The following is a 12,672-nucleotide window of genomic DNA, read 5'->3' as shown; positions in this document are numbered from 1 at the left end:
CAGTAAGTAGAGGGAGCCTGAGACAAGTTGCTTGAATATAGCACCTAGTTCTGGCAATACTTTGGAAATATATATATAATTGTGTACTAACAATGAACAATTTATGTTCAACTACCCAAACCTCCAGACCTCTAGTGAGACATCAAACAACATTACAGCACAGCCCAACTACATCTGTCATCAAAATGAACCATCAGAGTTGGCTTTGGCCTTCTCACCTCACTTAGGCTCCAAATTGAGTGTGGGTGCAAAGTGACTTTGGTTCACCTTAATGTGGAATATGAATGAACCTAAATGACACAACACTACTGGTGTGATAGCAACTCTATTGTCATCAATGATGAGATAACAAAAGCTATCATTAAAAAGAGTTCTCCATTCATTCCTCTCATTGGATTGATTTGCGATATTTTCAGAGAGGAACTGCAAATGAGATTGTGAATCCTTTAATTAACCTTGTTAATCAGCAAACTCTACCACACTGATCAGAAACAGCTTTCACGAGTTATTTATTTCACATTTAAAGAATTGTCTTAATTTTTCATAACAGCTAATTTCTCAAGGTTATGCTGAACTTTACATTATATTTTGGTGTGGTGCTGTGCCTTTATTAATGGGAAGAACATTCACTTTTGTCCTCGTAATTACGTAATTGTGAGAGACTGCACCTTTGAACCTTACAATTCAAATATTTTCTGTTGTTTTAAAATTGTAAGCTCATTCATATTCACAATTTTAAAGCAGTGTTTCATTTTATTCCAATGTGCAAATCTTTTAATATATGACGGCTAATGCAGCATGAAGCACATTTAAACTTGCTGGCTATAAATGCTGGCTCTCATCAGCGACTTCCAAAGTCTGAAGTTCCATAATATTGCTACGATCTTCTGTTTCCACAGAACTTTCATAAATTAAGTACATGCTCTTGGCTTAGGAGAAGTAGTTGTACAGAATAATGAAAACATCAAAAGAACCTGGAGGTGATTAGTATCATATTTTGTCAAGTTCCACACAGGGAGGAAAGGTGCTGCGGCCCAATTTAATTGGACAAATGGCTCTGCTGCCGCCACTTAATGAGCTTGGGAAGAAAGAATGGAGCATTTTCTTTAAGCTTTAACTAGACACATCTTTCAACTTGAGCCAGGCAAAAGTCATAGTGCAGGATTAATACATGAGGTAGTCTATTTCAGCGAATCAGCTAAAATTGCTTAGCTAAAGGAAAAAATGATGTGTGTGACACTTTTCACAAAGCCATAAAATCATAGTGTCATGTGGAGTTGAACTAAGTGGTCACACATATAATACACCGTGCAAGAATTATTTCCTTGAAATAAATTATACTTTGTAAAGTGTCTGTAGAGTTTCAGAATTATAGGCTTTCGAGCTTCATTTATTTATCAGTAAATGAAAATAATATTGCAGTATGGCTTTTAGACATGAAATGTATAACTGGCTGTAAAATAATTGGAGCCTCAATGCTCCACTGCATCTTTTCCATCATTCTATGTTGCTACTTATAATAGTGCAAAAACATCGATTGCTCTCCATGTCCATGCCTATAATTTGTGCTTCGTTATCCAGCAATTATTAATATTGTTACTGTCATTTTTTTTAAATTCTCCTCTTCTCCTGAAGGTGGTAAGCAATTGATCAGAAAATTTGAAAACAATGTCAGCTTCATGCAAGTGTATTTCTCCAACGGGGCTTCAATTTATTTGTGCCTAGGAGGGTCACAGCTGACCAAGGGAGGATAGTTGGTCTGGCTTTGAATCCATCTTGAATTACTTGAGGTTGGTACGGAAAAGCATTGTGCCCCCAGTCACCCGTCATGATGGACCATGCAAAATTTTGTGTCCTTCATGATTTTGAACCCAAACATCATTCGGTGGCACGGTGGTTAGCACTGCTGCCTCATAGCCCAGGGACCCAGGATCAATTCCGGCCTCAGGCGACTGTCTGTGTGGAGTTTGCCCGTTCTCCCCGTGTCTGTGTGAGTTTCCTCGCGGGTGCTCTAGTTTTCTCCCACAGCCCAAAGATGTGCAAGTTAATTGGATTGGCCATGATAAATTGCCCCTTTGTGTCCAAAAGATTTGATGGGGTTACAGAGATAGGGCAGGGGAGTTGGCTCGGTAGGGTGCTCTTGCGAGGGATCGGTTCAGAATTAATGGGTAAAATAATTTCCTTCTGCATTGTTTGATAGTCAGCAGTAGGTAAATCACAGAGAATGTAAGACACGGAGATACAAGTAAATTATTGCGAATGCTGGAATCAGAAACAAAAACAGAAATATGAGACACGGACCTATGTTGCTGTCCTCAAGTCAATATATAGGTCTGCAGATGGGGTGAGAGAGAACGTGTTCAATCCTTTCCCAACTATCTGTAATTGGTAGTTTTTGCAAAGATATGTGTGTGGTTATTTTAACCCCTGAGTGTGTGGAATCTGTGGATGATACAAATAACAATGAGAAGACTTTTCATGGATTCAAACAAAGATAATTGTTCAGCATTCACCCTAAAATTGACGGCTGTGCACCCACTCACAGCGTCTCACATTCAGACGCCCACAAGAGAAGTACAATTGGAGCGCATAGCATATTTTTGCAAGTTATAGAAGGAAATAAATTGTTCATAGTTCACGGGGCTGTCCTATTTGGGTGTATGGTGCAAGCCTGATGGAGAAGGTCTTCTTCACACCTGGGGAGGGATTCTCTGGTCTCCCCTTGGGATTTCCCATCGACTGCACCCCACTTCGCTGGGGATTCTGCGGGGTCGGCCGAGCCCGCCGCGTGGATGGCCGGGAGAATGCCGGCCCTGAAGCGCAGTTTAGGTGACAACAGCAAGTGAATGAAATGCTTTTAACATCTTGATCAATTTCCCTCAGTGTTCATTTTAATTGGCACAATAAAAAAACACTCAGTTCCAATTCAGAGTTAACTGCTATTCCACCAAAATGTATACGATATTCTCAAAGTCTCCGTCTGCTGACAGGCACCAAACTGAATAATAAATTTATTCTGGTGTAAAAGTGTAATTTGTGCCCACTCGGAGATTAACATATTGGCACTTCCCCTCAGTTACTTTTAATTAAAATAGAGGTGCTTAAAACAAAGGCTGTAGGTCATACCAGGGTCACACCATGTTATGGCTTAGCTGAGTTTGATTAACTCTAACAAATTCCACAAACCTTTGCAGCAAGACTCTTCAAATGTAAAATGTTCGATATGCTTCACATCCATAACGCCACACATCTCCCCAAAGTAAAATAACCTGATATCATTTTACATGAAGCAACTTATCATTGGGAGCGCTGAGTATTCTCAGGTGAGTCTTGTGTAACTCAATCCTTCACAATGATACAATATCAATCTTTAATTATGTTTTGGATGTCATACAACTCGGCAAATCTCCAGTCACTCTTAAATCAGGAACAGAATGTGACTCCCTTTATTACAAGATTGAGGAATAAATTATTACAGCCTATAAACATTTATCAAATATTGCATAGTTAACCATAAATAAATGAATCTATCATGCATTTAAGAAGAAAAAAATAAGGGTAATTTACTTGATGATTGTCTAGCAACTTTCCAAAGGCACTATTAGTCTGGGTGTCATTTAGGAATATGATGAAGGGGCAATGGATGTTGAAATATAAGAAAAAACACATTATTAAAATCATTAATGTTCTGATATAAGTTCAAAAATGGCCCAATTAAAAACTTCTGGCATATAATGCATATTAATTAATTCTAAAATTATAGGTACTTCTCTTTTTAAAATTGGTTTCTTCTGGTACAAAGAAAGACCTTTAATACACTTGACATACTTATTAATAGCACTATTTTAGAGGTCTCTCACTCGAGTGAAGCTGGTGGATTGCACCAGGAAAAGGTCAATTTAGGTTTCTCCATCTTGCATACTAATGCATTGCACAGAGCGAGACCACGATCTGCAATTTCTTTCTCTCTGTGTCAAGATCATTGTTAACCGATCAGCTAAATCCAGGCATTTTCAAAGGCCAAGCCATTTGTAATTTTAAAGGTCAGTTTGACTTCTTAAATGAGCACACTTATAATTTTTGCTAATTTTCCCCTGGACAATTCATGCGGGCAATTTAGAATAAAATTACAGTACTGGGCTGGATTCTCCATTCCCCAGCCGCGTGTGTCTCGGCGACACGTCGTTCACTGACGGCAGGATTCTCTCTTCCCGTCTCTTGTCAATGGGATTTCCCATTGAAACCACCCCACACCGCCGGGAAGCCCTTGGGCAGGGGTGCACTGCCAACAGAAAAAAAGAATCCCAATGGCCGGAGAATTCCAGCCAGTGGGCGGAATTCTCTGACCCCCCACAGGGTCGGGGAATCGCCCGGGGCCGGCGTAAATCCCGCCCCCGCCGTGGCCGGAATTCTCCGCCACCCGGGAATTGGCGGGAGTGGGAATCATGCCCCGCCGATTGGCATGCCCCCCGCGCCGATTGGCAGGCCCCCCGTAGCGATTCTCCGGCCTGCGATGGGCTGAAGTCCCCCCCGTTGACAGGCCAATACCACCGACGTGGTTTAAACCAGCTCTATGCCGGCGGGATTGGCGGCGCGAGCGGGCCACCGGGTCCTGAGGGGGGGCCGTGGAGCGATCGGACCACGGTGGCCTGGTCCGCGATCGGGGCCCACTGATCGGCGGGCGGGCCAGTGCCGTGGGGGCACTCTTTTTCTTCCGCCGCCGCCACGGCCTCCACCATGGCAGAGGCGGAAGAGACCCCCTCCACCGCGCATGCGCCGGTGGTGACGTCAGAGGCCGCTGACGCACCGGCGCATGCGCGGACCGGCGAAGGCCTTTCAGCCAGCCCCGACGCCAGGTGGCGTAGCGCCAAAGGCCATTGGTGCCAGTTTTGGCACCATCGGCGGAGCGGGAGCCACTCCGGCGCGGGCTTAGCCGCTAAAGGTGCGGAAAATTCCGCACCTTTGGGGAGGCCCGACGCCAGAGTGGTTGGCGATACTCCACTACGCCGGGACCCCCCGCCCCGCCGGGTAGGGGAGAATTTTGCCCAGTGTCTTTGAGAGAACTGGCCAAAGTACGTAAACAAGAAGTAGTGCTGAATCGATGGAAACTTGATAGATAAAAGTCTACATTTCGGGAGTACAAGCCTGGGTTTTCCCTTCAATATTGTCCAGCATTAGGGCAGCAAATAGAATGGGTGCCTCAAACATTGGAACCCTTCCCCTTTCAATTTCCTGATAGAACTTCTAACTGTCATCTGAAGCCACTTTTCAGAAATGTGCTGGTATATTTTGAATGAATCAGAAATTTGCCAACCAGAAGATATGAAGGAAAATACATATCAATGTCAACCTGGCTACACCATAAACTCACTTTATTTTTAAAATGGATCAGACCAGTCCATGGCTTGTACCAGAGGAATTTCTAACCTTCAGGAATCAACAGGGGCCTCATTACCTTGAAAGAGGGGATAATGCCCTCTTGTGACTGCAGAAAATCAAATTGCAATGGAATGCACCAACCACCTTTGCATTTCTCAGACAGAGGCAATGGAGACAGTGGGCGGTATTCTCCGGCCGCATTCGCCCGGCGACCGGAGAATCCCACCCGAGGTCAATGGATTTTTCCATTGTTGGCGCCTCACCCATTCTTGCATCAAGTGAGACGGAAGAATCCAGCCCAGTATGTCTGTAAAGGACAAAGTGTATTGTGACTCCTCTATTAAACACCTGAAGATTCCAGACCTAAGAAAATCATCCTTTTCCAACACACAGGAGAAGAAGTGGCAGGTTTGTTACATGATCTCTCTGAAGTTACTGGCACCTGTAATGTTGCCATGTGGAACAGAACCCAGGCTGTCTATCTTTTTACCGTCGAACAGATAGCAGCAGAATGAGTCCTGTCCAGGTAAATTGCCTGCTGGAACTTTGGAACTTCTGTATCTGTGCTTTCAAGAGTAATTCATCTTGACATGCCTTTTTCCATTTTGGAAATCCTCGCTTCTGGAAACACAGATCACCCTGTAACAATCGGTTTGCTTCCCTCTGAAGGAATACGCCACTGGACCTGAACCTGGACTCACATGAATCCATAGCTCTTATTATTACTGTGGTCATTCCTTGTACCCCTTTTTTTCCCTTATCCTTAATTTATTGTGTGAGTGTAAATAAGGTGGACATTGTGAAACCACTTCCTGTGCTTTGTGTGCGTGCAAAATAAACCACACCCCCTATTTTTACCTTATCTCGAGTTTGCTGTGGGGTTAGCCATAAAGTTTGGAACACTGCAAACTGGAGGTTTGGAGAAAATGCAACACCACTTATAAAGGGGGAAATCAGAAATCAAAAATACTTTCCTATTTATGGACAGATTGTGAGAGGAGAAATCAGGACTGTTTAAATTACTCCCCCTTCTGTCCGTTGCAGTAATAGTATTCTGGTGTCACTATTCCCATTTTCCATGATTAATAATGGAAATAAATCATTCCATATTGGATCGGCATTTAATGCTGCTGGATGATAGTGAAAGTTAAAAATTATTTTAATTGATTCCCGGGATGGGGACATTTACTGTACATCCCTAATTTCCCTTCAGAAGGCGATGGTGAGCCAACACTTGGACTTGTGCAGTATACCCGGTGCAGATGTTCCTACAGTGCTGTTTTTAAGAGTTCTGAGACTTCGACTCAGCAACAAAAAAGGAACAGAGACTATATCCAAGTCAGGATGATGTGTGCCTTGAAAGCGGACTTGTGAGGTAATGATGGATCAACAGTGTTGGTTGACTGCTCCCTCTCTTTCCTGGTGGTAGAGGTTGTGGGTTTGGGGCTTGCTATTGAAGAAGATATCTGGAATGAGAGGGCTATCTTCTGAGGATAGGTTGGGCAGGCTGGGCTTATTTCCAGGAGAGTTTCCAAGAGTGAGGGTTGGCTTGATTGGAGATCCTGGAAGGTCTTCACAAGGTGGATGCGGAAATTATGGGTGGGATTCTCTGTTGGATGACGTTGAAATTGGGAAACATGATTGGGCGGAGAATAGGTTCCGACTTCAAAACCATGGCAGGTGCCGATTTGATGCCAAATCGCAATTCCCCATCACCTCGACAGCGGTTTCAATGTGGTCCGGTCTCCTCGATTCTCCGTCTCCGATGGGCCAAGATCGTGAAAGCAGCATTGTGGCTGATGAGGGAGAGAGAGGAGGTAAGACGCAGCGAGGCGTGAACGTGGGCTGCTGGGCCGGTCACTGACCGGGCTGGCTGGGGTGGTGGGAACCCTGCCAGAGCCAGGGGAGGGGGTTGATGGGGAACGGTCTGTGTGGCCGCGGTAACCCCCCATGGGACTGGGGTGGTGCCCAAATATCGTCCGCTATTGCCGTAGCCTGCAAGGCAGCCATTTTGTTGCACACCCCACTGACCACCCACCTTTGCCCGTGGTTCTGCAGAGTGACACCGGCCATATGGGTGCCCCCACCCTCACACTCCCACATCCACCCTCCGCCGTAAAGTTCCCCCACTCAGCCGCCACCAGCTGGCGGGACATCAGGCGGCCCACCCAGGGCAATGCCCACTGTAGCCACTACAAGGGCGCCTGGTGGGGGGCGCGGAGAATAAGGCTAGCAAGGGCAGCTCCAGCCAAAGGTATCCCAGCGGACCCGCGCCGGCAGTGGCGCGCTTGTGCGTACTTGCGCCGGCTGTGTAGGGCCAGCTTTCAGCGCCGGAGCAGCGCACAGCACACCGGCACCGTGCTAGCCACCTAGAAAGGGGAGAATGACTGGGCCTGGAGGCCCGTTGACGCCGGCATCACTCGCGCCAGTTTTGATGCCGGCTTCAACACTTGACCGGGGTTTCGGAGAATCCCGGCCCTGGTTCCTCAACACTTTCAATTATCCCTTTTGAACCTACAAACTTGTAATATTGCCCAGTAATCTTGACGAGTGTACCCGAACAGTCTGGCTTCTATGTTGCAAAATGATTGTTTTGCCATCTGTACCTATAACCTTTCCTGAACCTTTCCATGAGACATAGAAGCAGAATTAGGCCATTCGACCCATCATGGCTAATATGCATAGGGCTGGAATGGTCACCCACATCACGATAACCTGCTGCGCCTTCCACAACATCGCGCAACAGAGGGACGTCATGCTGGAGGAGGAGGATGAAGGCCAGTCCTCATCTGATGAGGAGGATGCGGGGGGGACCTTTGATGGGCAGAACATGGGGCCCCAGCAGGTACGGGAGGCCGCACAACATGTGCTACAAGGCCAACGTCCACGGGACACTCTGATCGTCGCCAAGTTCACCGACTGTGGGGGCAGATGGCCCAGGGCAAGAACACCGCATCATCGCCCCACACCCTTCCACTCACCCCCACTTGCAAGCTCCTCCGTGATTCATACTTGCCGCACTACGGATTGTGGGCCCTGGGTTGGCAGTAACAGCGGGTATGGCCCATGGGATTGAGGATGATGACAACCCGCTCTGCATTGAGCTCTGGTGCTCCGCATCATTTGACAACATCTGATTGCTGCCCACGGCAGCATTTTCCACCGTCCACCTGGATGATTTCTGCAAGCCGGCTGGCCATTCCATCACATGGTCCCATCGGGTAACGGAGGTGGTGATAGTGAAAGAGGAGGTGGATGGGGGTGGGACATCAGAGCGGTGAGTGCTGGCTGAGCGGCGGTCGCCAAGTCAAGCCAACCTTCAGTGTTCACCCATTCCAACCCCCCTGCAGCCAGCCCAGACCAGCCCACCCCTCACACCCATCTGACAGAGCACTAAGGCAGATTGTAACATTATGCACAGGTGTTTAATGTGAAAGCATACACACAAATTTGTGCCCTAGCTCTTATCACAAACTGTACCCTGCACCTATGCCAACTGAACTGGTGTCCACTTTCCTGGCCTTATGGGTCCTAGCGCTATACCCAGGTGGATCCCCATATAGTACATCAGGACTGTAGGTGGCCTGCAGTGATTCCTGCCCTAACACCTGGGTCCCCTTTGGTGGCCGTCTTCTGGGGCGACTTGGCCTGAATGGACTCGGTATCCCAGGTGACTTGATGCTGCCCAGTTCTGACCACTACCCATGTGTTGTGCCAGGGACAGGAAGGGGGGCACCAAGGTGCTGAGATGTTCCAGCACCTTTCCTGCAGGAGTCACCGGCGCGGGACCCATAACCTCCTCCTCCGTTAGGGTGCCCAATGGCACCCCGGGCTACTCCATGTGACGGGGATGCAAGTGGAGCTAACCCCTGAGGCTCCCCGTCACCTGGAACTGCCAGTCCTAAGGCCCGCTCTCATCTCGCCCAGGTACTACGTGCTCGCAGCCATGGAACACAGGGAGTGGATAAGATCCGTTTGGGACTATGCTGCATCACCCAGTGACTGTGCCATCACCTTCTGCGTCTGTGCCACATCAGCCAGTGACTGCACCATCTCCATCTGGGACTGGCCACCTCCTTCTGGGTGTGTGCCACGTCGGCCAGTCCCTGTGCAATACCGCCTATGCCCTCAGCCATGGCCCGCTATGACTGGGCCACGCTGAGGAGCATCGCTGTAATGCCCAGGTGGCTCTGGCACATGTCTGTCTGTCATAGAATCATAGAATCATAGAATGTACAGTGCAGAAAGAGGCCATTCAGCCCATCGAGTCTGCACCAGCCCTTGGAAAGAGCACCCTACTTAAGCCCACGCCTCCTGTTGCATGTTTTACTATGGGCGTAAAACGCGTTTATTGGAGTGTATTAACACGCCTCCGAGTTCGACGTGTGCTTAACACTGCTAGGCTCTGTTCTATGTAATTATTTAGCTCTGGAGTCGCCAGTTGCCGTATAGGCAACGTCACAAGTATTCCAAGGTCAAGTTCAAAGTAATAAAGACGATACACCGATTAGTAAAGTTCAAACGATCAATATTTATTATACAGTTAATAATAAATACTCATGCACACACTAAGAGACTAAGCTACAACTAAACATAAGCAAACAGAATACTTATCTAACAGGAACAGGCAAGGTCAGAGAACGAGGCCTTCGTCCTGGTTTTGTCTGCAGCCTTCAGCAAGCGTTCTGGTACTTGGGAGTCTAGTGGGCTTGGATCGCGTAGCGAGCGTTGAACTTACGGTTTCGGCGGCTGGTGCTCAACGGCTGGAGTCAGGATGCCAGGTGTCAGTCAGAGCCGGAGCACGGGTTTAACAGACCGGACAACACGAGGTCCCTATCTTTTATAGGGGTTCCGTTGTCCTTCCCTCTTCTCGGGCGGGCTCTACCTATTGGATCAATTTCTTATCGATACTGGATTAATTCCCCAATGCGAGGGGGTCTCCGTGATGGAGGGGGCGTTTCTTATGTCCTTTTGTTTGGAGGTTTCTGGTGCCTCGATGTCTGGGTCTTGATTAGAATGTGTCCATTCAGAACCAAATGTATCTATTGTGTGGGTGTTCAAGTCTGATGGCCTCATTAGCATGCAAAGCGTTTTGCCATTTGCACCTAGCTAAGGTCTTTTCACCTGAGCCCAAACTGGTTTCTGCTGCTGCAGAATGCAAACTGCTCTTTGCAGACTGCTGTTCTGGCTGAACTGTCTGTTTCCCAGCAGCCTTCCATTTTAGTTTGGCTCAGTGTCCATTTTGCGTGGCCAGCATGGCTACATTCCCTCCTTGTGATCCTCACAATCATACTATTGTGAAGGATCACCTATGTACTTTGCCTCCTTGTGTTCTGACCTCTTGCCAGTTCCTGTTCTACTCTGTTCTAAACTATGGGAAGAAGAGAAAAAAATTTTTAACTAACATTTCTACTTGGCCCTATGTCAAAGGGACATGCATTACTACAATTGGGAACCTCTACCTATCACTATTAACCTTAACCTTAACTTAAACATTTAATCACTCTAAAATCTTAACCATTCACACCACAACATCACACTTCCCAACTCGGCAGTCGAGTATGGAACAATATAATACATGGCTGAATTTTATTTACAGAGTGTTGTAATCAGTGAGGGGTTGAGGGGTTTGGTGGAATCCGAAGATGGGGGATTGCACTCTATAGATGGGTGAGGTGCTGGAACGAGAGGCTCTCCTCTTCCATTTCCTCAACCTGAGGGTCTGCACTAGGATGATGAGGATCGCGATCACCAACAGTGATTCGATTATGTAGGACATGGAGTACCACGTCATGAATTTAGTACACCAGGTCTGAACCTCGCTGATCAGAGCTGAGCACTGGGGGTTTGTTGTACTAACATTTACGGTGGGGGTTGTGGGGGAAACGTGTCTTGTTTCCACACATATACATATGACATTAAACAGTAATAAGTGGGCTTCCATCATTTTGCTGTTCTTCTTCTTTCTCTTCCTTCTTCCTCCGGTATTGACAATCCTGGCTTCGACCTCTGTCTCGTCCTTTGAAACCTTTGGGATCAAGCACAGTATCTGTCAATACACAGTTTAAGACCTTTACTTGTTAGTGCATCTGTCTTTCAAATCCCAATTGACCCTTTAAAATGACTGGCTAAGTCACACCCTGTGACTCCCCTCATTTTTTTTTTCAAAAAGCGAATTTAAAGACCAGCATACACCTAACAATCCTTCCTTCTGCGAGCCGTCTCGCAGGCTTTGCTGATTTACCATCCGAATGTTTCCGGATGTAAATAGCATGTGGGATGGCGGCCGAAGGGCTACCTAACTTAAAATGAAAACAAACTTTGAAATAAACATCCGAATGAGTTGCGTATGGGCCGCTACGGGTACGAGTTGGATGGGATCCCCGGGTAGGGCGTGCTGTGCCATACCCGAGCTTGGCTGACCAAGGGTTGGTTCTCAGACAGGGCGGGTCCTCAGTGCCGTTTGTCCACTGCCTGAGTAACCTGGAAAGAAACGGGTACGAATGTGTTCACCATGACTTGCAGCCTCTATTTCGCCGAATAGAGGGGCACCTAAAAAAAACCAAGGGAGCCAAGATGCTCCAACTGAGGACATCACTGAAGTTCTCAGAGATATCTGCAGATAAACTATTTGGCGTGTGGTCTTACAACTTTGGAAAAGATCTCCAATCAAACCGAAGTTCTCAAAAGTTTCGGCAGACAAGCTAACGTGTATGTGAGGTGGTCACAATCTTTTCAGCTGAAAAGAAGATGTCCATCCTCCAGCTGAACAATGTACATTCCTGAGAACAAACAAACATAAAACGAAGACAAACATACGTGCAGGTTCCATCAGAAAGGACATCGTTTCCCTCAAACGATTCCTATCTTGCATCATCTGGACACCTCACTTTGATTCTGCCTCTGTGAACAGGGTCACAAAGGGGTTGCCGTGTCGGGAGTCAGACACCGTGTCGTCCTGCTCTCCCGGATCCCACACCCTTGTGTGGATCAGGCATGCTATTTTGGAGTTGTGTGACCGGGGGTCACTCTCGTCATTGCGGACAAGTCTGTATGAGTTGTCCCTGTGCCATTGTGTAGCGTCGAGTGTGTTGTCGGGGTAGTCGGGGTCGGGTGGTAGTTCTGGATATTTGAGGTAGGTGACTTCCATGGGGTCACTGGAGTCGGGGTCGTAGTTGGTGCAGTGTGGGCTGTATGGCTGTGTGGTGTCGCTGTCTTCAGAGTCAGTGTCAGTCCTGCTGTCTCTGCTGTGGCAGCTTGTGGGCGTGTCGGGGCGTGGTCTGTAGTGGTCTG

Source organism: Scyliorhinus canicula, chromosome 2 (genome assembly GCF_902713615.1).
Source record: "Scyliorhinus canicula chromosome 2, sScyCan1.1, whole genome shotgun sequence".
Taxonomy (NCBI): domain Eukaryota; kingdom Metazoa; phylum Chordata; class Chondrichthyes; order Carcharhiniformes; family Scyliorhinidae; genus Scyliorhinus; species Scyliorhinus canicula.
Note: the sequence above shows the minus strand (reverse complement) of the source record.